Source organism: Podarcis erhardii, assembly GCF_964252035.2.
Source record: "Podarcis erhardii genome assembly, chromosome: 8".
Taxonomy (NCBI): domain Eukaryota; kingdom Metazoa; phylum Chordata; class Lepidosauria; order Squamata; family Lacertidae; genus Podarcis; species Podarcis erhardii.
The window spans coordinates 71,803,373-71,828,594 of NC_138499.1; the positions used below are offsets into that span (position 1 = coordinate 71,803,373).

Consider the following 25,222-nt stretch of genomic DNA (forward strand, 5'->3'; position numbering starts at 1 on the left):
GGATCCTCAGCTTCAGGATCTGTCCTTCCAGTGAGCACTCAGAGCTGATTTCCTTCTGAATGGATAGGTTTCATCTTCTTGCAGTACATGGGACTCTTAAGAGTCTCCTCCAGCACCATAATTCAAAAGCATCAATTATTTGGTGATCAGCCTTCTTTATGGTCCAGCTCTCACTTCCATACATCACTACTGAGAAAACCATAGCATTAACTATACGGACCTTTGTCAGCAAGGTGATGTCTCTGCTTTTTAAGATGCTGTCTAACATATTAGAATCACTCAAATTTGATTTACAAAAATATTGGCTATCTTAGATTATTAAATAATCTCCTAACCATGATGGCTATGATGATGGCCTCCCACAGGCATTTGTTTGGCCACTGTAAGAACATGATGCTGGACTAAATGGGCCATTGGGTTGATCCAGCAGGTTCATATTTATGTAGGCTTTTGTACTTAGTACTTTTGCTTCACGTGCACTGAAAAATATATTACATGGTGAAATGTTGGTCCTCATGAATGCCATCAAGAGGTATCACAGCTCAGTGGCATGCAAGAAGTCCCAGGCTCTGTCCCTGGCATCTGCATTTACAAGAGACCCAGAGAGTAGGTGAAATAAAAAGCTCCTATCTGAAGCGCCAAAGAGGTCCTGCCACTCAGAGTGGACAGGGCTAAATGAAAAAAAAATAGCTTGAGCTATGACTGCTTCCTATAACCAGATTGACCTAACAGATACCCTCCAACATTTCTCTGATGAAAATAGGGACGTCCTATTCTATGCTAGTAATAATATATATATATATATATATATATATATATATATATATATATATATATTTGCTTTCGTAGATTTCAAAGTTCAAGAGGTCAAGACACAAAGACTTTAACAACTAATCCACACCTAATGACCCACCTAAGTGGTACTCAGGATATCACTCAAGAAATCACTCAAGATATCTCTCAAGTAATTAAGGAACAAAAGAAGAAAAGGCACACTAGCCTGGGAACTTCCTCTCTGCCCAGAACATTGGAGGCTATACACCACACCCCCTCTACAGTATTTATAGGAACTCAAACACTGAGATCCTGCTCTGTTCCAGTAACAAGAAGCCGAAAGCACCAGCCTGAAGATGACGAGTGAGACCTCGTCGAAACGTCGCCTAGACACCCCAACTTTTACACGGGAAGACACCCGAGGACACCAAAACCTGCATATATATATATATATATATATATATATATATATATATATATATAATAATAATAATAATTTTATTCATACCCCACCCATCTAACTGGGTTGCCCCAGCCACTCTGGGCAGCTTCCAACATATATAAAAACATAATAAAGCATTAAACATTTTTTAAAAAAACTTCTTATTCAGGGCTGCCTTCAGATGTTTTCTAAAGGTTGCATAGTTACGTACAGTGGTGCCTCGCAAGACGAAAAGAATCCATTCCGCGAGTCTCTTTGTCTAGCAGTTTTTTCGTCTTGCGAAGCAAGCCCATTGACGGCTTATCGGATTAGCGCTATTAGTGGTTTAGCGGCTTTTAGCGGCTTTTAGCGGCTTATCGGCTTAGCGGATAAGCGGCTTAGAAAAGGGGGGGGGAGGAAAAAAACCCTGCAGGAACTCGCAAGACATTTTCGTCTTGCGAAGCAAGCCCATAGGAAATTCGTTTTGCGAAGCACCTCCAAAACGGAAAACTCTTTCGTCTAGCGAGTTTTCCATCTTGTGAGGCATTCGTCTTGCGGGGCACCACTGTATCTCATTGGCTCAGGAGTCACATAACTATATACCCTCTGATGAAAATAGAGATATCCAAAGCAAAAGCAGGACATTCTGGGATCAAATCAGAAACCAATATGGCTTCTGTAATTCTTGTACTGTCCCTTAAAAATGGGACACTTGTAGGATCTGCTAACAAGTCCCTTTAACAGTAGCAATGCAAGGCCTTCCACTTGTGTGACGGGCTATCCTTCCCTCTTCTTCCCACACTCCTTTCCCTCCAAATTGGCTTGATAGGAGACTCCCCACCCCACCCCAAAACAGTGCAGTAGGGGGAGGCAGGATTGATAACGCCAAGGTTGCAGGTTCGATCCCTGTATGGACCAGCTGGATATTCCTGCATTGCAGGGGGTTGGACTAGATGATCCTCAGGGTCCCTTCCAACTCTGCAGTGCTATGCTATGATTGTTCACCATTTTATTCTTATTTTGCTCTCCATTTGTCTTCGTGGCATGCACTGCAAATGTGATTTAATTTGAAGATAATTTTACTGGACCAAGAGAGAAAGTAACCGTTCTATTTTGCCAGCATATTATATCACCGGTCCATTTTGGCATGAAGTGGGAATCCTCCCAGGGTGGCAGCAAGCTGGGACTCAAATATTCCTGGGAGTGACCTGTAAAGTAGGAAAGGGGATCCAAAAATAGTGATTTACATTGGAATGGGAAGGACTTGGAGTAAGCTAATGGCAATAATTTGAAGAGCTAATGAAAGCTAACAGCTCATTATCAGCTAATGATAGCCATTATAAAATATGCAAATGGAGATAAAGGTCTTAACATGGTCTTAACCTTTGGACTTTGGATAGACTTGGCATTGTAAATTCATCCAGGCATGTAAGCTGTAAAATAAGTGAGAATTTGCACTCTTCTGGCATTTCAAAGTTGCTTCTTACCAGGAAACAAATGTAAGTATGTAAGAAGTGAGCCCTATTGGATCAGATCTAAGCCTCATCTCATCCAACTTCCTGTTCCCACACTGGCCAACCCAATGCTCATGGGAAACCCACAAGCAACAGAACCATCTCTACTTGTGATTCCCAGCAGCAGGTATTCAGAGGCAAAGGTTAAGGCAAAGGACCCGTGGATGGTTAAGTCCAGTCAAAGGTGACTATGGGGTTGCGACGCTCATCTTGTTTTCAGGCCGAGGGAGCTGGCGTTTCTCCACTGACAGCTTTCTGGGTCATGTGGCCAGCATGACTAAACCACTTCTGGCACAATGGAACACAGTGACGGAAGTCAGAGCACAAGCAAACACCGTTTACCTTTCGAACTACTAGGTTGGCAGGAGCTGGGAGAGAGCATCGGGAGCTCACCCCGTCATGGGGATTCGAACCGCTGACCTTCCGATTGACAATCCCAAGAGGCTCAGTAGTTTAGACCACAGCGCCACCTGCAGCCCCTATTCAGAGGCATACTGCCTCCAACAATAGATAGAGTTATAACATGGCTGTCATGGCTAGCAGCCATTGATAAGATTGTCCTCCATCAGAGGTGGATTTAGAGAAGTGTGATTGGCTTAATCTCACTGGGCACAGGCGGATCCCTAGGGGCTCCACAGGGGATGCCACAGCTATGATTTAGAATGGAGAGTGAGAGTCAGGGGGTGCCAAATTCTGGCACTGCACAGGGTGCCACTGGAAACTGAGGCCTTGCCTCCATGAATTTGTATAATCCTCTTTCAAGCCAAGCTGTTGGTCATCACAACCTCTTGGGGGAGCAGATTCTAAAGTTTTAACTATGCACTACATGGAGTATTTTGTCTGTCCTGAATCTTCCATTATTTAGTTTCAGTGGATGGTGCCAAGTTCCAGTATTATGATAAAGCCTCCTGTGGATGTAAAAGATCATGATTCTGGCATCTACATATTGCTCCCACTTTCCTTATAATACCCTTAAAGGGGATTTCCCTATAAAATGTAGTATAAACACTGACAACGGGGAAACACTGGCCTGCGAACACTCCAGTTGGAGAACAGCCTTAACCAAAGGTGTCTTGGACTTTCAAGACACTCGAACTCAGAATGCAAGGGAGAAAGGTGTTATGAGGAAGGCATGCTTGGCAAATCCACACCGTGATCAACTCCTGCCCAGGAACCAATGTCCCCACTGTGGAAGGACGTGTGGGTCCAGAATTGGCCTCCACAGTCACTTATGGACTCATTGTTAAAACTGTGTTCATGGAAGACAATCTTACTTGGCTATGAGTGATCACCAAAGAAGAAGAAGATTGCATTGTATTATTTTTTTCTTAGGACCACGGGGCACCTGCTGAAAGCAGCAGCCCAGCATCCAGTTCTGCTTTCTCTTCCCATAACATTTAGTCAGGTAAACTCACAGTGTGATGGGATTGGGTTGTGTGCTCCTCTGCCCCAGCAGCATGCATAACGTAAACTGAAGGGGGACACAAAATGCTATGCAATCACATCACACATGGTATTATTGGGAGAAAAGGGGGGAAACTGGTAAGTACCTTGAACAACATTTCTCAGATCAAAACCTTAGTACTCTATCCACACACAAAATCTTGTAGCAACTAATAGATATACTGGCCTAGCTGCATGTGGTAGAATGAAAAAGGAGAAATATGACTCGAGGATGCCAAAACCATGATCGGTGTTATTGTTCAGTACAACTGACACATTTTGGCACAATTGCCTTTATGTAGGCCTTATTCTCGTATGTGATCGCAAACTTGCAGAGCAAAAGTTCTCATTTAGGCATTGCTGGCACTTGATCATAGGTCCATCCTGTCCTATTGTGTGCTGTTCCATCCCACTGTACACATTTTCCACTCACACTTTTTACATTAATATTTTTAAGCAAATAATATGCTGTTTATTTTTTTATATACCGACCCCTCTCGCTCTCCAGGCTTCAGGAAGCTATCCGCAAGCCTGGGGAGCCGGGCGGGAGTTCCCGCCGGGCTCCCCAGGCTTGCGGATAGCAGCCTGTTCTGGGGGCTGGGGTCGGGGCAAGCTTGGGCTTCCCCCACCCTAGCCCTGCGCCTGGGGGAAAATATATATATATATATATTCTTTATTCCCCCCCCAAAAAAAAACACTAGGTGCGCCCTATGGGCCAGTGCGCCCTATAGGGCAAAAAATACGGTATTTGCCAAATATCATTCAGATGAAGTTCTGAACTAAACCATGAACTAAAGTGAACTAAACTCAGGGTAAACATGAACTTGAATTAGTTCCTTTTTGGATGTGTCAAACTTGAAATAGTTGCTTTTGAAAACACACTTTTGAAGCTCTGAACAGAACTACCTTTAATACTGTATTGTGGTTGTGTGATTTGAGGATCACTGCTACTAGGCACTTCTATTCCACTATTTGTTCAGGTCAATTTATTGGCTGGTCAATCATCTGCAGCATCGAATAGATGGGGATTCTAATATAATAGCATCAGATCCAAGGCTTGGTTAATTAGGGCATCCTGGTTATGTTTTGACATTAGCAGAGTTTTCCAAAAATTAGAAATCCAAGCAATCTATATGAATGCTAACTGAATGAACCAGATTCCCCTCCCCAGCCCTTAGGCCACAAAGAAAATAACTCAAAATGACTTCACTGAATAAGAACCCTTTTTGCCATTACTTTCATGTGCTGCTTGCAAAAGATAGTTGAGAGGATGCAGCTATGACCAAAAGACACATTTGTATTGAATGTGATTATGGCATTGTCAAAAATATGGTCTCAGTGATTAATTTGTCAGACTGCTAAAAACACATTAAATAAGAACCTGGGACCATAATGAGCAGAGATTGCCAACATCCAAGCTAGCGCATTATGGATTTTTTTTTGGGGGGGGGGGTTAGGATTTTCTTCCAATAAATTATTGATTGCCTGCTAACCGATTGCTTCTTGTTTTGCTGGAGACAAAATCCTTCAATATTTCTTAATAGCTTGTTGTTGTTGTTTTTATCAATCTGATGAACATATTTTCTTATTAGCATGGGATGAAAGACTGCCAGGAAATATACAGGGGTCATTATTAAACTGTGTAATCCTGATTGATTGGAAGGTTTCAGCCTTTCTGGGAAGCATAGCATCAGAGAGATTCATCTCGTATTAGATCTTGTCTGCTCCATTAGACTGGGGGACCATTTTTAGCATTGGCTTTAACAGTACAGAATTAGCTGAATGGCAGCTTCTTTCTCTGCTACCTGGTAATGTTGTAAGTCTGTGATCTTGGGAGAGGAGCCTATTACAGTGTGACTCCGGTTTCTGACAGGAGGAATACTGTGGAGAACATAGGGATGGACAGATTGCCAATTTATTCTCTCTGTCAGTTCATTCATAAGTCTCTCCCATGCCCACATTAAACGTTTGTATTTAAATATGTATTTTCTTATATCTTAGTCTATGAATTTCTAAATGTACTTTATGTGGATAAATATTTTATGTATTTAGATATGATAAATCTGCGTTCCTTAATGTATTATTTCCCAAAGGCTGCATTTTGGACACAGTGTGGTGCCTAGCTCAGAGAAGTGCAAGAGCAGGGTGATAGTTAAATTTCTAGTCTGTGTATTTGTCCAGGACAGAGCCTCATCTGTCCTGGACAAATACATAGAGCTAGCAGTGTATTTGTCCAGGACAGATGAGGTGGGGTGAAAAACTCACCTCAGGTGGGGGAAGTGCAAGAGGTGGGAACCCACCTGCCCCACCATTTCCACACCTTGCAGAATGCTTCCCCCATCTCACTGAGTTCAGCAAGACGGGGAACTTTCCAGTGGAATTGTGTGATGGCAGAGGGCACAGAGAGGGCAGAGGACACCATGTTCCCACTTTGCAAATTGGGATGGGCCACTTCTGGTCAAGGATTTATGAATTATGTATACTAGGCTAAAGTGGGCATAAAGACTCACACATCATAAATAAATGATATTAAAATACATTATATCAGGGGAAGTTGCTTTGGGAAAATGTATGTGTTAGGAGAAATTCACAACTAAAATGTGGAAGAATTTTCATGGGGGCGTCTTTTTAAAGACGGAAACTCTTGTTTGAAACATGGAGAACTGAATTTAGGATTGGGGGGAAAAATGAGAAGCTGAGATAAACCAAAGTTGACCAATTCCTTGCCATAGTATAGCAGCACTTACACTAAAATCTGAATTCCACTAAAAGAAAGATAAATTTTCAACAGAAGTAAAAAAGAAATATACAGTGGTACCTCGGGTTACATATGCTTCGGTTACAGATGCTTCAGGTTACAGACCTCGCTAACCCAGAAATAGTACCTCGGGTTAAGAACTTTGCTTCAGGATGAGAACAGAAATTGTGCTCCAGTGGCACGGCAGCAGCAGGAGGCCCCACTAGCTAAAGTGGTGCTTCAGGTTAAGAACAGACCTCCGGAACGAATTAAGTACTTAACCCGAAGAACATATATGTGTGTGTGTGTGTGTGTGTGTGTGTATGACTGTACAACCTTAGTCCAAAATCATGCTACAGTCATATGCACACTTTCCTGAGAGTAAGCCCTAGTCCCCACACTGCATAAACACACACAGCTAAGAATTGCAGTATTTGCATTAGGTAGCTATGACTGCATACAGAAGGACCATGAACCTTTAATAACTTCTTTCACAGTAGTGTGGATTTTATTACTTTTCGTTTGGTTTTTGCAAGGTGCCCTGGGACTCTTTTTAATATTTAAACATCCATATAGTCCAAATACAGCATTTCTGTGATCCACAACGGAGTGTGAGTGTGTTTTGGAAGAAACTATGCAGAGAGCCAAAAATGGCTTGGTGTTTTCCTTTGCAGTATTTCCGGATGCCAAAGAAACAAGCAGCTTTTAAGACGGATCGGCAGCTTGGCTTTTTGGCAACGGGAAAAGATTTTGAAGGAAATGAATAACAGTGTTCTGCATTCATGTCCGGGAAGGTAGTTTCATACAGAGGGAACAGTAAGGATGAGTGGACAGAGTAACCTAAGACAGCAGGGAACCCAGTGCTTGAAGGGGTGTTTGGGATGGGATCGGAAATTATCATACTTAGAAGTATAGAATCATAAAACTGAAGAGTTGGAAGAGGCTTCAAGGGTTCCAATGAAGGAGAGTCCACTACCTTCTGAGGGAGTCTGTCCCACTGTTGAACAGCTCTTACCATCAGAAAGGTCTTCCTCATGTTTAGTTGGAATTTCCTTTGCATGTTAAAATCCCCAGGAGCTTCCCAATAAATAAAGACACAATTGACATGGAATTTAGTTTTAGGTTATTGGCATAATTTTGGCCGCAACTTTATTGATTAGTGGTTTGTTTAGGCATTGGTTCCTGACTAGCTGCACCTGCAAGGCAGCACTGATGCCTGGGCCCCACTATATCATCAGTACAGGTAAACACCGTGAAGGAGCAATGGTCCAGAATCAGACTCAAGCTCACCCCAAATGCTCCCAGGGACTCTTGTGTGGCCCTACCCTCCGAAAGGGGTCGAGAAAAGCATGGTGAATCCTTGGATTCCTTTAACAGAATACTTTTGCGCATTGGAGGCTCCAGACCACCTTGAACCAATGCCTAAACACCAAAGCTTACAAAGTTGTGATGATTTGCTACGTGGCAGGTGAAACCCAAGTGGCATCGGCCAATCAGCCAAATGGGAAAATTCCTACCGGGACCCTGCCCCAACAGCAGATGACCCACGATGGCATAGCAAGGTAATAAGGTAAAGGTACCCCTGCCCGTACGGGCCAGTCTTGACAGACTCTAGGGTTGTGCGCTCATCTCACTCTAGAGGCCGGGAGCCAGCACTGTCTGCAGGCACTTCCGGGTCACGTGGCTAGCGTGACGAAGCTGCTCTGCCGAACCGGCACCAGAGCAGCACACGGAAACGCTGTTTACCTTCCCGCTATATAAAGCGGTACCTATTTATCTACTTGCACTTAAGGGTGCTTTCGAACTGCTAGGTGGGCAGGAGCTGGGACCGAACGACGGGAGCTCACCCCGCCGCGGGGATTCGAACCACCGACCATGCGATCGGCAAGTCCTAGACGCTGAGGTTTTACCCACAGTGCCACCCGCGTCCCATAGCAAGGTAATAGCAAGACCCTAAGTATAGGGAGGATGGGTGGGTGATCCAATGCACAAGGTGAAACGAGGAAGCTCAATGCATCATGCAGCAGAATATAAAGGTCCCTCGGTTAACACACAAAATTCCTCATTGGCCAGATCTGCCCAGCAACTGAGGGACCACCAATTGGGTTGTTGTGGCTATCCAATCACTCCCACCCACAGTGAGGTCAGTCCTAATGAGCTCACAACAATGCGTGCCCTCTGTGAGGAGGACTCGATTTCTTGTGACTTGAAGCCATTGGCTCAGGTCCTACTTGAAGCCATTGGCTTGGCATACTACACGTCAGTGGCATTGTCCAGGTTGGGATGAATCCACACCATATACAGTGGTACCGTGGGTTAAGTACTTAATTCGTTCCGGAGGTCCGTTCTTAACCTGAAACTGTTCTTAACCTGAAACACCACTTTAGCTAATGGGGCCTCCTGCTGCTGCCGCGCCGCCAGAGCATGATTTCTGTTCTCATCCTGAAGCAAAGTTCTTAACCTGAAGCACTATTTCTGGGTTAGCGGAGTCTGTAACCTGAAGCGTATGTAACCTGAGGCACCACTGTATTGAATGCATATTCAAAGCACATGACTTCCTGTAAACTTCCTATAAAGCACATGCCTTCCTGGAAACTGTACTTTCCTCCTCAACACCCTTAAAATATAGACATGTACTTGAAATATGTGTTGCATATGTTTTTAATGTTTCATGTGGATCTTGTTTTTGGTGTCTAAAACTTTTTTGCTTAAGAAAAATGACATTTTATCATGTCTGTTTGTTTTTAAAAATCTTTATTTTATCTATATTTAAATAATCAGGGCAACTGAATCCTAGTTTAGATATTTTTCTCTCATGTGAAAAGGACAAAAGCAGAACCACTCTCACTAGCTACACTTCCTCCCTTAAATCTATGCTGCTCCACACATCAGCAAGCAAACATCTGTATCAAGGAGTACAGCTCCTTGTGCAATTAGAACCCTGCACATTGTCATGACCAGGATTTCTGAGATGCAAAGTAGATCCAGGGAGAAGTAGATCTTGTTGAGATAACGATCTTTGGACCCCGATCTTTGAGCCGTGGCCTCTGATAGCTTTACGATCCCAATCAGTCTTTTACTGCGTCCAGCACACTTCCTTCCTAGCTGCGCAACAAATTCTGCTGTCTCTTTAGCCACGGCTTAGCAGAGTAGCATACAGCGGTGTAAAGCAGTCTTTTTCTCCCCTTTTCTCCATGCAAGCATACACAGACAGGTTTGTCTATTTACAGCTCTTTATTGGAACATTTCAGCCCATATAAGACCGGGGCTTCTTTCAGCCATGGTAAAACATGTCCGTCTCTCTCAAGACACACAGAGAGAACAACAAGTACAGTCTCCTCCCAGACTCCTCCCAGCTTCTACAGCTGACGTCAGAAAGTGACGCACATCTCAGAACACTTAACCAGTTAAGTTCTGAACTCTCACACACCCCCTTGCGTTGCTTTCTGACAAGACCTGTGTAACATCTTCAGCAACACCCTGTGAGATCAATCCCTTTCCCAATGCCTTGTGCCCTCCCTTGGAGTACCTGTTAGGCATCTGTGGAATCACCTCACAACTCTCAGAATCGCACTGTGCGAAACTTACCCACGCACCTGTGGCCTGGTACCTCTCAGGTGGAATACCCTTGGTTGTGCGACTGGATCGCCTGGGCACAAACTCTGGTGTTTCCTCTGGCTCACTGTCACCAGCAGGTGTCTCCTCTGCATCACAGGATTCCCCCTCTGACTTAAAGCGTCTTCGAATCCTTTCCATTACACTCACAGGAGAACTAGGCTCACTCTTGGGCTGTCCTTTTCTAACAACTTGTGGAGACGCCCCATCCTGCTCCTGACCTTGGTCAGTGACCTGATCGTCATCAGCAGACTCAGCCTCTTCTTCCTCCTCAACAGAACTGTCCTCTGGATCAGAGAGACATTCTGAAAGAACATCACGCTGTGCAGAAATCTTTGGCCTTTCATCCTGCTCAAAGAACTCAGCGTTTTTACTGATCAGCACCTTACTCTGATCACCTGACGGGTAAGCAAATCTCCAAGCACGGGCATCTGGCTCATACCCACAGAAGATCATTTTCTGGACTTTGGCTCCATCTGGCCCTTGCAAAGCCTTAGGCACAGGGACAACCGCAGGAGATCCAAACTTGCGCAGAAAGTGAACCTGGGGTTTTCTGCCATTCAACAAAGAGTACGGTGTGTCACCTACCAGTGAGTTGTAAACACGATTCCAGGTGAAAGACACACATCGGACTGCCTCCAGCCAAAACTTTGGAGGTAACCTAGCTTCTGTCAGCATCACCTGTGCAGCCTTAACCAGAGCTTCACTCCTCAGCTCTGCCACCCCCCTCTTACTGGGTGAAGTAACTGTGTAACTTATCCCTCTTTTGTGAAAGAACTGCTGCAAAGCAGAACCAGTGTACCTAGCATTTCTGTCACTGACGATTGCTTTCACCTTGGTGAAGAACCTTAGTTCCACCCCCTCAATCCAGCTCTTGATCAGCTGTGCTGCATCCTCCCTGGATTTGAGACCGTGGGTCCAGGTGTTCTGCGAAAAATCATCCTGAAACGTTAGCAGATACCTGGCCCCCCCTAGACTCTGTTCCCTGACAGGACTGAACAGATCTATGTGTACCAGCTGAAAAGGTTTAGTGGTTACCCGTTCCACCTTTGGGTAACTGCACCCTTTCTTCTTCGCCTGCTTGCAAGTGGCGCAATTAATGGCACGTCCACGATCTCTAATTTTACACCCTCTGGTAACCTCAGGAAGCACTTGCAGTTCTTCTAGAGAACCATGAAAAGTCCTCTGATGCCATGCACAAGCACATTGAACATGAGTGGGAACTGTAGCACGCTGCGCCTGTGCTCTCTCAACCTTCCCCTCACCCCCAAGAGACGTTTTAAGAATGAAAAGATCATTCTGCCCCTTCTTAACCTTGGCAAGTACCCTCTCCCCTTTGGAGATTGTGCAGACATCATCCTGGAAACAAACCTGAAACCCTTTTTTCAACAAATAAGGCACAGATAACAAACAGTGATGCACCTCTGGGACAATACAAAACTCCATCCTTTCCTGCAAAACAGAAAGATAGGCATTAGCAAACTTATAAACTTCAGCTCTTTGTCCATTTGCAAACTTAACAGTCTGTCCCTGCCCCTTTGGAACTGCCGTGCAATTCCACATCTCGACCGCAGGGGTCTCTGGAACCATGTTGCGGTTAGCTGCAGAGTCAATAACAAGACTCAGCTCCACACGGCTGTCTTCAAACAAAGCCATGCTAGCAGTTACTTGATAAGACTCTTCCTGTTGTTCACCACGTCGCCCACCTGCACGTCTTCAGTCTGGCCAGTCTTGTTGCCATGGAAACCCGCCTGATTCCCATGAGAAGTGTCCTTCACAACATCCTGCCTCGGCTCTGTGCTCCGGTGGGGGCAACTGCCACGCAGACGTTGAACTCCAGTGGAAAAACACTGCCCGGGGCTCTTCCCAGCTGGCCTGGCCTTCCTTCTCCTGGAACGGCGCCTCCCACCAGCCTCGCCCCTCCTGAAGCTGCCTCTGAAGCTCCTCTCCGCTCCAGCACTTCCTGTGGAAAGTTTCTTAAACTTGCCTTTGGAACTCTTCGCCCCCCCGATCTGCTCACCAGCGATCCTAGAGGCCGATACATCGGGAAATGGGCCTGCCAGTCCAGCGTCTCCAGGGCTCTGGCCTTCTGCTGAAGCTTCACACAAGCCCTTCAGCACATCCCAGGCAGCCCTTGCTGACTGTACACCCTCCAAATGAGGCTTCAGCGATGCATGAATGCATGCTCTGAGCATATCCAGCTCTTGTTGCTTTTTCTGCTGGCCATCTTCCCAGCTAAGGGGTGGTGCTAGCGGCTCCCTCTGGCTTGCTTCCCAAAGCCCATGGACCAGGAACCAGCCCCTTATTCTTCTGCTCCAGGTTGCCCAACTTTTTAAAGTGAGCTTTTCCACCGGCATATCCTGGCTCTCTGCCATATTCTCCCGTTCTCCCAAGGTGCCCCACAAGCTGTACTTACTCAGTACCAGCTGATTCCGGCTCCTGTACGTGGAGAAACGGCCCAGCTGCTCCGGCTCAGCCTTCCGTGGAGGAACGATTTCAGCTGCTCCCAGCGTTTAGCTCTGTCTCTCAGCAGCTCTCTTGCCTCTCAGAAGCAGGCAAAAACTCCCTCTGCTTCCCGGCATCAGGCTAGACTCACGGAATGCAGCTTCCAACCTCCGGCTAGCTTCAAAGCATTCCAGTAGCTCAAAGCCGACTGTTTTACGAGCGTTGACTGACCTCCATAACCTGTTGAGATAACGATCTTTGGACCCCGATCTTTGAGCCGTGGCCTCTGATAGCTTTACGATCCCAATCAGTCTTTTACTGCGTCCAGCACACTTCCTTCCTAGCTGCGCAACAAATTCTGCTGTCTCTTTAGCCACGGCTTAGCAGAGTAGCATACAGCGGTGTAAAGCAGTCTTTTTCTCCCCTTTTCTCCATGCAAGCATACACAGACAGGTTTGTCTATTTACAGCTCTTTATTGGAACATTTCAGCCCATATAAGACCGGGGCTTCTTTCAGCCATGGTAAAACATGTCCGTCTCTCTCAAGACACACAGAGAGAACAACAAGTACAGTCTCCTCCCAGACTCCTCCCAGCTTCTACAGCTGACGTCAGAAAGTGACGCACATCTCAGAACACTTAACCAGTTAAGTTCTGAACTCTCACAGATCTTCCCTATGTGGATCCACTGGCACCAGCACCTGCCTCTCATCCCCTGGACTCCAAAGAGACAACTCTGTCATCAGTCTCCAATGACTAGACCACAGACTGCTCAGAAGGTCAAGAAAGACCTCACCACAAGAGGAGTAATCACAGCCAGAACTTCAAATGTCTGTGATAAGTGGGAAAGAAAGATTCCAGGAAGAGGCTTGCATTTTGTATGTCCTTCAAACCAGAGTTATCTCCTGTTAGTCTGTGGGTTAGTCTACACATGCATGCTCCTCAGCTGATGAGGGTGACTGATGAGGACGACCTCAGGTGACTTTCATATATCCATGAACTAACACAGATCAAATACCATGGGGGGGATCATATGTACCATTTCACAGCACTACACTTTTCTGTGGAAACTGGGTTCAAAGGTCCGAGTAGGGGAGCCAATGGGGAAGTAGATGAGAAAACAGGCAGTTGTCTGTTGCTTCCTTTCCCCACACCACCCTCTCTACTCTAAAATGTGCTGTGAGATCTGACAGAGGCTTAGATCTACTGCCAATAAGAGTGACAGAGGTGATTGACTGGTAACATCAAAGAAAGACCCTGAAGAGGAAATGTGGGAGGTAAACAGATGAAGGATGGTGACCTTGGAAATTATATTTTGAACTGGAAAGAAACAGGCATGGCTTACGACTGGCCCAACAAGATTCCCATTATTCTGCCTCCTTGAGGGGACAAAAGGGTGGAGGTAGAGTCAGGCAAGTCAACAATACTCAACCAGCAGGCTACATTTGTGTTGGTGTGTCACAAGTCTGGCAAGAATGATTTGAACCCATCAGTTTGTTTTTTATTTGATTTTGTGATAATGTCTGGAACCAGTCTGGCCGTTCCTCTGCTGAAACATCTAGCAATTCATAAGCTCAATGAAAATCCCTTTAGCACTACTTAGTTGAGTCAATCTGTGACTAGTACAGGAGTAAAGCTATTGATTCGACTTTAAAGCTCAGAGGGGGAAAGTCTTGTTAGAATGCTAATGGTATTTCAATAGGTCAGCAAATGGAGGGAAACCGTGGAAGGGAGACGTGTAATCCTCACAGCTTCCCCACCAATGGTTTGCCCATTAGCTTCAACCAGAGCATTCCTTTGGTGCTCTTTGATGATTGGACATGCATGTCAATAACTTTTAACAATGGCAATTTGTTTCTAGGTTGAAAACTTCAAATCAATCAAATGTGCATGCAAATAGCTCTATTAAATCTAATCTGGATTGCAGAAAGAGGATGCTTATGGAGATAATGAAAATTGAAGCTTCTCTTTAATTATCTCTATAAAGTCTTTTGCCATCAGCATAAAAATGCAGTTAATGCTTTTTGAGTAACAATCAACTATTTAAACAAAGACAGTAATTCTATAGTTCTTGTCCAATTTATGGCCACAGATCACAAAGGTACTTAAGCACACACCTCACTATGAGCAGAAGAATAGCTACATTGACGGCCTCTGGAATGACTGCTTCCTTTAACTCTGGGCTTCTATGTTTCAATGTGATGTGCAGTCTCCTGCAGTAGTAATTGCTTTCCCCTTTCTTTCCATCCTCATCACAGAAAGCATTTTTTCCCCAGCTATTAGCGTGATGGACAATCTTCACAATTTGGAATGATGCAGTCATGGCTTATTTAGCTTGCAATCTCAGTAGGGACAGAGTGCCAGTTTGACAAAAAGCAATGCAGAATCACCTGATCTGCACCATCTCAACCAGTTCACGGATCAGATTAGGTTCTACTCTCGAATCTGCACTTTGATTGATCTCCATCTTATCATATTCATCTCATAAAATGTGTCTCCTCTGCATTGCTTTTTTAAAAAGTAATGAGCACGTGATCTGGGAACTTAAGTTTTAGGAGAAGCCGGCAACAGGAGTGGTGTAAGTCAAACTATATTTTAAACTATATTCCCTCAGACAGGCGTGGGCCAGATCAGCTAGCAGCACCCTTTCTCTGCAATGGAATTTGGATCTGTTGTAACTTTGTGTTGGCTTAATTTATGCCTGCTTTCTGCATGTGGGGACCCCGAGACCACCCCCTTGTTGATGAATAAGACACAAGGACACAGATATTAGGTTAATGTTATTGGACAAATTTAGGCCACAACTTTATTGGTTACAGAATGTGAGCAGTATTGGCTTAGGCAAACAAGGAATTTAGCCAAAAGGAAGCTCTCCAGCTCTATTCAAATGGGGCCCGGCCATGCCCCCCCTCAGCCAGCGGATTGGCTGGCAGGTGAATGACATGGCTGGGAACCTCCGGGGTACATGGGACTTTGTCCCCGCACCCCCGGAGGGAAGTGCGTGGCCACATGGTCCACCACAACTCCTCCCCACTGGGAAGTGGAGTGGATTTCCAAGCCATGTTCTTGTGTTCAGGATTGCTCCCTTAGAGCATAACAGATACCTAGGAAAGGTAAGGTAGAATCATTCTGGGTTCACCCTTGCTGTTGAGCTGTCTTTAGAGCATCAACAATACATTGTCACCAATACATATCATTGCTGCCTGTTCTGTTATAGAGAGAACTATGAGTGTACAGAAACAATTATTCACCCTGCTCTTTCTGTGGTTTGTACCTTCCACAGTTCTGTCGGCACCAGGTCTGCTCACGTTTTTGGGTGGGCGGTGTTGCAGCCAGGCGTCAGGGCCCCTGCAGTGATCCGGTGCGGGGTGGGTGGAGATTGACGAGCCTGCATCACTGTCCAGGCCACGTCGCCATCACCCTGCCCAGGGGTAGCCCTGCTGCCCAATCAGCGCCGGTGGGAGGTGTGGCCGCAGGAATCTTAAACCGCAGTGTGGTTGTGGAGCCTTCGTCTTGCACCCTTTGCTGGATCTCCCAACCCACCCACCCACCCTCTTTTCATACTTTGCTCTGATATGACTTTGCTATGGACAATTGACGGCTGCCATATTGTTGGGTTTTTTTTCCCACTTGGCAAATTGACACCAGCCATTGGGTTTTCGCCTACCTTGTAGCAATTGTCACAACTTGAGTGAGGTTAGGCATGGGGTAAGCCTTTGTTTGGATGGAGGGGAGGTTGTAGTCTCCGCCTGCCCTTCCTCAATAAGGGTATCCTATTAAAGGGATCTAGGGGTGTGGATTCTGTCTGATGCCCAGACATGTGCTAGGACCATGCCACAACCCCAACAGGGACCTCTCAGGGTGACCCTATTTGATGTAAGTCATAGGAATCCCCCTACTGGTGGTTTACGCTTAGATGGACTCCCTGCAGATGGGTGGGAGTTGAGATATAGCCTGGCTTCACCCAATGCCGAAGCCAAACCACACACATCTGTAACCAATAAAGTTGTGGCCTATTTGAACCTATAAACGTAAATACTTGTGTCCGTGTGTTTATTATCCACTAGGGAACTGCAGGTCACGGGGCCTTGGCACACAATGGATATCATCTGCCAAATTGGATTTTTGTGCTGGGAGCTTTAAAATTTGAGACCCTCCCCCATACCCCCAAAAGGATTTCTCTCTCTCTCTCTCTCTCTCTCTCTCTCTTTTTTAAAAGACAGAATTTGATTAAATTTCAGGCTTGGGAACCAAGGGGTTATGGAACCTGCCCACTTACAGACTTTTTGCTATCGTTTTCTTGCGAGGGCAAACTTTACTGTTGGGTTTAGTTAAAATTCTCTTATTCCCTCACTTGTTTTATAAGCAATCTGTATGAAAATGGCATATGTGAGAGAGGTGACCCTAGGTAAGAGGAATGTTAACCATATTTCTGTGCTGGAATACTACTGTGATTTTGTAGGTGGTGGCAATGTGATATTACTATTCATATAACTAATTTTCCTTATGCTGCTGCAAAAATGAGATTTTGTAATATGAACCAATTTTAGAGTAAGATTTAGAATAAAATTACCTCTTTTCTAATTGGGAAGTGGAACAGAGCTTTTAAGCATATAAGCTCTTGATTACTTGGCGAGGAGTGCCTATAAAGATCTTATTGGACCAATTCCTAATTTGTGTTCACTCCCCTGCAGTTGAAATCAGCCAGAGCTTCAGTTTTTCAACCCCCTTTCAGCTTTGTTCTTTCAACATAGCTGTGATATTGGAGCCTATGTGTTTCATGTAATCCGATTGATATTGATTCATCATTAGTATAATTCAGCTGCCCAGATTCAGAAAGATGTGTTGGGGCTTCTCCTCTCTATACCAAGGTTAGATTGTGGAGACCTGTTTCCTCCATAGGGTGAATCACCTTATTGGCATCTGTGAAACTCAATAATAATAATAATTTTATTATTTATACCCTGCCCATCTTGACACTTCTTGAAAATATGGATTGGTTACATTTATATGCCCCCTTTTTCTCCAAGGAGCTCAAGGCAACATACATGGTTTTCCCCCTCATTTACCATAATGCCCACAACAACTGTGAGGTAGTTTAGGCTAAGTGGCAGTGATTGGCCTAAGGCATGCATAGGCAAACTCAGCCCTCCAGATGTTTTGAGACTACATATCCCATCATCCCTGACCACTGGTCCTGTTAGCTAGGGATGATGAGAGTTGTAGTTCCAAAACATCTGGAGGGCCAAGTTTGCCTATGCCTGCCCTATGGTCACCCAGTGTCAGGAATCCAGGTTCCCAGCTTGATAACACAGTAAGCGTAGCTAGTTAAAAGGATGGCTTTATTGCAAAAAACAAACAGCTCCAGACAAAGCCTCTGGCACCATTACTCAAGATGAGCCTTCTGAAGACTCCTTATGACGTTGACAGAAGATACTGAACTTATGAACCTTATGTCTTTTGTTTTGCTTCCTATCTTACAGCCCTCCCATTCACCAACTTCTCGGAATTAATGGATCATCTCCCACCTCTTCCTTTTCCAACAGGCTGTCTCTGAATTCTTTCATGCCTATTTGTGCTTCTGGCGAGCTTTGACTGAGTTCTAGCCTGTTCTCAGCTACTGTTTTATCAGCCGGAATATCAAGGTCAGGAAGAGCCGAAGTCTGCAGCTGCTGGCTCTCCCCTGCCTGACTAATATCAAAGACTCTCTGTTCCTGGCTGCTTTCTGCAGTTGGCTGCAAACCTTCGCTTAGAGCTGGCCCATTCCTGACACTCAGTGAGCTTCACAGCCAAGTGGATATTTGAACCATGGTCTCCAAGGTCCTAGTCCAACACTCTGTCTGCTATGTCATGACTCTCCATGTGGCTTGATAGCAGCTCCTGACGGATCACACTGGACTGATGGTGTTCCTAGCTGGGATACCATCATAGCCATTTAGGCAAAATGCCCCAAGTATTTGTGGGCAAAACCACTTCAACCCTGGGGTGGAATATACAGAAGGCTATTTCAAAATAAAGGGACCCCTTAATAATTTCAAATGTATTTGTGGCTTGATGATGTAGATCAATGATATCATAATAATTTATTCCTTTATTTAAGACTATCTTGATACCACTAAATATATATATAATATCTAAGTTGTGTATAGAACATTTTAAAAGCACAAATATCACAAAATAGACAATAAAACCATTGATACCAACTACCAAGAACAGCAATGAAAGGTACAGAAATGCAACAAAGCATTATAATGTACACAAGACAGTGTCTATTTTTAATAATCAAGGAAAGACTGGGGGAAAGATGTGCCTTCAGAAAGTGGACTGAAGCAGGTAACAAATGGAAATGGCAGAGACAGCATCATATTATGTAACGTTAAACACCACCAGGTGCTCAGGTGATCAGACCCAGAGAATGGCAAGGACTGTAAACCTTAAATAGTTGGGCACAAAATTAAGCAAAATCAGCTGGCTCCTGCCAGAGCTTGAGACAAAAAACCCCCAAGTGTCCCAATTTTGATCAGCAGGATGTTGGAGGGTATGGAGGCAAATGAGAAATAGAGATGAACCAAAATGAACTGCTGTACCCATCCCAAGCAATGGATTCCAAAAAATGGCAGTGGCACATCTCACTAGGCCCAAGCCCAGTCCACATTTATGCATGCTAATGACATCATCAACTGCACTGCTGCATCAGCAGAGGCTTAATGAAGAGGATTCAGGGAGGGGGATATAAAAGCCTGGTACAAAGGCAAGAGAGAGAAATAAACCCTTGTCCTTCATTAATTAAGCATAGCTCTTAATTAAGAGGAATGGAAGAAACTGCAGCATTAGCAACATTAGCAAGTAAGCCTCCACATGCTTTCAAAGGTTTTACTATATAAAGTTCTGCATGATTTTTTTTGTTATGACCTCTCCAATAAGTCAAAGGATCCCTGGATGGTTAAGTCCAGTCAAACTTGACTATGGGGTGCGGAGCTCATCTCGCTTCAGGCTGAGGGAGTTGGTGTTTGTCCACAGACAGCTTTCTGGGTCATGTGGCCAGCATGACTAAACTGCTTCTGGCACAACAGTACACCATGATGAATGTCAGAATGCACCGAAATGCCGTTTAACTTCCTGCCACAGCAGCACCTATTTATCTATGCGTGCTGGTATGCTTTCGAACTGCTGGGTTGGCAGGAGCTGGGACAAGGCAACGGGAGCTCACCCTGGATTCGAACTTCTGACCTTCCGATCGGCAAGCCCAAGAGGCTTGGTGGCTTAGACCACAGCGCTGCCCGCGTCCCTCTCCAATAATGTGAGTCTGACATACCATACATTTTACAATGCCCTAATAATAAAATCCCCTGCCCTCTTTTAATGGAGAACACAGCATGGGTACAGCATTATTGGAGAGAAAGAGAATCATGAGGATGTCCTATGCACCTTGGTCAAAAGAAATATTAATGGTGATGTGGTTTTCCAGAGTTTATTCTTATTGAATGTTCTGTGATCTTCTATCCTTTAAAAGACCAGTCATAGGGTATTCCCTTATACTGGGATTTATTGCCAGTTGTTCACCTGTTCTTTTCTTTGACAGGGAATATATTGCTTGCCACAGTCAGCAAATGTGTTAATGGCACAGTAAGACCTGGAATTGCACCAATGTTCCTGTCAATCAAGCAAACTGTTTGGGTTCTAGCTTAGTACCTTCAAGTCCTCCCTGCAAGTCAGCATCCTGACTTACCCTTCATAGTACTTATATGAATTTGAATAATAAATCATAGTTGCTTTATGGTGATAGAACTGAAAGCTACTTTCTCATTTAAAAGCTTTCATCTTTATGATGTTCTATATAATGAATATCACAGCACCCTAATGAGACTGCCGGCAACTCCAGAAGATGTATGGCTGTCTAACGTGGCTCTTTTTCGTCCCTGATAAAAGACAGCATGAATTTATCAGTTTCATAATTTCCCTTTACTGATATGGATATATAGATTAAAATTCATGGCTCTTTAAGAGAACTGTGAAGAATCCTTCTTGTTTAGTAATGTTCTTAGCATTCCAGGTACCTTTTATGTTTTCTCATTTAGAATGATATACTGCATTTTCCCTGTGGTTGGTATTTGTGTAAGTGCAGAAGAACCACATGTGCAAAAGTTATTTAATTTTTAAAAACAGCATTAAGTACTGAACTAGAGAATAAGGGACTTCATTTATTTTATTCACAGGATATTAATGTTCACCCCCGAAAAGCAATATTGAAAGTAATGGACTGAATTGCTAATGCATGTGCGCTTCAGATTCACCAGATCTTCCCAGAGGGATGGAGAAGAGGTCATTTTTTTATGTTTCATAGAGGGAGAGAGAGAAAGAGAGAGAGAGAGAGATGTAGCAAGTCAATCAAGCCAGATAAAATACTTGGACAGTAAAAGTGCTGATGGACAACTAGGCTTTCACACAGGGAAATAGTGTCTTAGTTTTATGGAAAATGAAGAATGATGGTATGGATGTAAGATGCATAACTGCAAGTCCAAGTCCAAACACAATGAACTAGTTTTGAAAGGGTATGAAAAGAATAACGGGCTTCACTCAAAGCAATGTTTGATGGTAAAACAGCCTATGTGTGCAACTACTTAAGCAGGAAGTATTTTATTTTATTTCACAAGACAATACAAGACAGTATTGTAGATGATAAAAAGTTAAAAATAATAATAATTCATTACCTGCACTGATGATAGCCATTGTTTGGATGAAGGGGATTTTATCCATTTCTGCAGTCATTCAATCAATCAATCAATCAAACAAACAAACAAGCAGTAGCTGAACAGGGTTCCACACAGTCACAAAAACAAATTAACTGAAAAAGCCTCAAAAACAAAAACGCAAAATAAATAGCAAAAACAAAAGCGCCAAATTTAATCTGTTCTGGAAGTCTGTTTGACTTCTGAAATGTTTGAAAAACAAGGCGCAGCTTCTGACTGCTGCAGGCGCCCCAGAAACAATAGCCGACAGTCACATTGGATGTTTGGCTTCCGAAAAACGTTCGAAAACCAGGACACTTACTTCGGGGTTTTCAGTGTTTTGGAACCAAGGCGTTTGAGTACCAAGGCATTTGAGAATCAAGATACCACTGTACTCCTTTAGATAGAGACTTGGGACCTTCCTGTCCTGCACAGCAAAACTCACAGCAAAGTCCAGATCTAGGCTGCAGGTTCAAATGTAGTTCCATGCACAGCACATAGTCCAGCAGCAACCAGGAGGTAGGAATCACACAGCAGAAATTTTGAGCAGCAGGCAGACGTTGCTGGTCTAGCCCTCCTTATATAGCCAAGACAATCACATCCTGGCCAGATACCAGTTACAGGTTCAGCAGCTACCATGGAGATCTGGCCAGGTGGAAGCAATCGGCACTTACATTTTTCCTGGGCAAGAATAAACCTTCTTCAACATGGTGAACCTGCAAGTGACCAAGGAACAGATTCACAATGGTGTTGTGATGTTGAGCCAGAGTGTCCAAAGGATGTTGACCTTAGTCTAGTCAATTAACTCTTGCACTTCCACCTGTACGTCAAACAAGCTCACCTGAAAATGACTGCTCCCCACTTAAAACGGGGGGTGCCCTTTGCGTGGACGCGTGCAGCCCTGGATCTGGAGTGGCCCCATCAGCATAGGCTTTGCCTTCCCTCAGGTGGGATACCTGGAGGTCCCCGCCTACCCCAGTGAGTTGTCCAATCCCACCTGGGGGAAGCGTTGCCAGGGAAACCAGGCCAGGTAAGGGGAGGGATTACCTGCCCACACAATAGAGGGTGGATCTTAATTGGTAATCCTCACTTGGCTCCAGAGCTTCTCCCACCCTACCCACCCTCAGTTAATGTCTTCTTTTGCAGGTTAACTTTTCTTCATAGGTTTTGCAGGTTAACCTGTCTCCACAGGTATGCGGGCGCTGCTACGATAAGGTCACTGTTAAAGGGCCGGAAAGGAATTTCCCTGCATTGGCAGGTTTCGCCTTTCCCGTAGCAAAACGTCACAACTTTGGCGGTATCAGGCCTTGGGCGGAATCCTTTAGTCCATCTTCCTCTTTGCGGCGGCGATACCAGGGTTCCCCGTTAAAGGGGTTTCTGAAGGGAGGCTTTGGCCGTACGCCGAAAGGTCGTCATTGCTCTCCCCTGCGGCGGCGTAACGGGGGCGGCTATCTCTGCTTGAACATATGTTCTCCAGAGCCGGCCCATCCCCCCCCCACACACACTGGATAACCCTGATGCTCCCTAGGTCCCCGGCTGGGGACTAGGGAGGGAGAACGCCCAATGCCTGAGCCAAGGTCTACCCACATTTGAAATTTAATAAAGTTGTGGCCAATTTAATCCCATAGCACGTTGTCTAGAGTCGTTATTCCACATGACCGGGGGGACCACTCGGGATCTGGGGACTCCGCCTGTCCACGCAAAGAAAATTTCAGCCCCCGAGGTGTGTAACAAATAAAATTCCAGGAGAATTTTTTTTTTGGGGGGTGGAACCCAGATTGCTCCTGTGTTTAATGGTTACAAACTGTACTTGCAAGATATCAATTTCCAGTGTAACAATTTCCAAGATCGGTTGTCTGCACTAAGCATTCTCGGCACAGAAAATGATAACCTGTGACTTAACTGATTTTAATGATATAATTGATAGTTTTGCATCCAAAAGTGCTTGAAAGAAATTGTTCTGACTTCGTACATGACATAATGTCATAACAAAGATATGATTCCCCTATATGTGTCTTCAATAATTTCATACTTTTGCACATATAGTAAAGGTTATAAATTTATAAACAATTTTTTATCAGTCCTAAAATTTCAGCAATGTTCTACTTTTGTTGAGTAAATGAAGAAAAGAAGAAAGTTTTGTTTCTCACGGTCAGATGCTATTAAGTTTGGGCCTCCCATTGTCTCCCAGCCCAGAGCCTCCAGTTGTTTTAATCTGGTCCTGCATGTACGCTCCCCCCCTCTTTCCGTTTTATTTAACGTATATGTGACTCTCGCCTAAATTATAAGCTAAGAACAACAGCTTTAGAATGCAATTTATCCTTCATACACCAATGGATTCTAAAATGCCACAGGCTATGCACACTAAATGTAAAGGCTAAGCTATAATTGCCACTCTCCCCCTCTCTTTAAGATTAACATTATTATTTATTTATAGTGCAATATACCAGCACTGTCATTCACCTTCTGACTGTGCTACTGCAGTCGGGGCGGGAAACTGGATTGTATAGCTTCCAATAAAATTGACTAACTAGTTTCATGCTGAAATCCTCTTACTCATGAGTAAATCTCATTGCAATCAATAGAACCTGCTGCACAGATGCATTTAGGGTTGTTATTTATATGGAATAATTCCCCATATGCAAATTGTCTTATATACACATCTCATGTTGCTACAGTCTAACCAAAGGGGCTTTGCAATAAGAAATTTCTTTTTCTCTCAGCCACACATTTTATATATATCGAGGGTGGTGATATTGGAGTGTCAGGGACTAGGCAGAGGAGGAATGGTGGAGACCGCCTTCCCATCCTGACCCTTCCAGGGAGGAGGAAGAGAGTATTGATTTACAACAAGGGGTTAAGGAAGGTTGCAGCTTGGAGGCAGATGAGGGGGGAAGTTGGGAAATCATGAGAAAGGCAGACAACTCCTGGCTGAGGTGTTATCATTAGAAATCATTCCAGACCCTCCATCTCCCAGAACCAGGTGAGCCTTAAAAGTAGGAGAGCAAAGAGCTCAAAGAGAGAGGGCACCCATAGAAGTGACAAATGAGGAAGTGGGAGAGATGGGGAGTGAAGATTTACTTGGGACACCACCATTATCCAAGAGGTTGGGTTCTATAGCCTCTCTCTGTAAAGATTGAAATTAAAAAGGACTGTATGAAACTTTTCCTTGTCTTTCTACTATTCTGGGGAACCAGCCAGGAGCCACTAACAGCACCCTGACAGCAGGGAGCAGAGAGCAATTGCCATTCAAATTACACACCTTCCAACAACTTTTCTTGAGAAAGGAAATGTGGTTGTATGAATCCGTCCCAAAGTCACACATAAAGTTGATTATTTGATGTATACAGAGCTGTGAGTGTATATCTATTGGCCTCAACTTGATGGGTTACAAACTGGCAAACCAATCTAAAACTTTTCCCCAGTAGTAAAAGTTAATATATCCCCCAAATAAAACTATTCATCACCTGCTATGGAGATCCATCTTGACAGGGCTGAGATGCAGTCTGACTGTTAACTGTTTCTGGCTTTACCAAGACTTAAAG

At 44.4% G+C, this 25,222-nt stretch overlaps 1 long non-coding RNA gene across 1 annotated transcript; it reads right to left on the reverse strand.

The window, feature by feature from the left end:
• Nucleotides 1–2,189: 2,189 nt before the first annotated feature.
• Nucleotides 2,190–25,222, reverse strand: LOC309348117. Its single transcript, XR_014159180.1, has 3 exons — nt 25,145–25,222; nt 22,352–22,393; nt 2,190–2,403 (listed from the first exon to the last, which is right to left on the reverse strand). It is a non-coding gene; the product is annotated as an uncharacterized lncRNA (long non-coding RNA).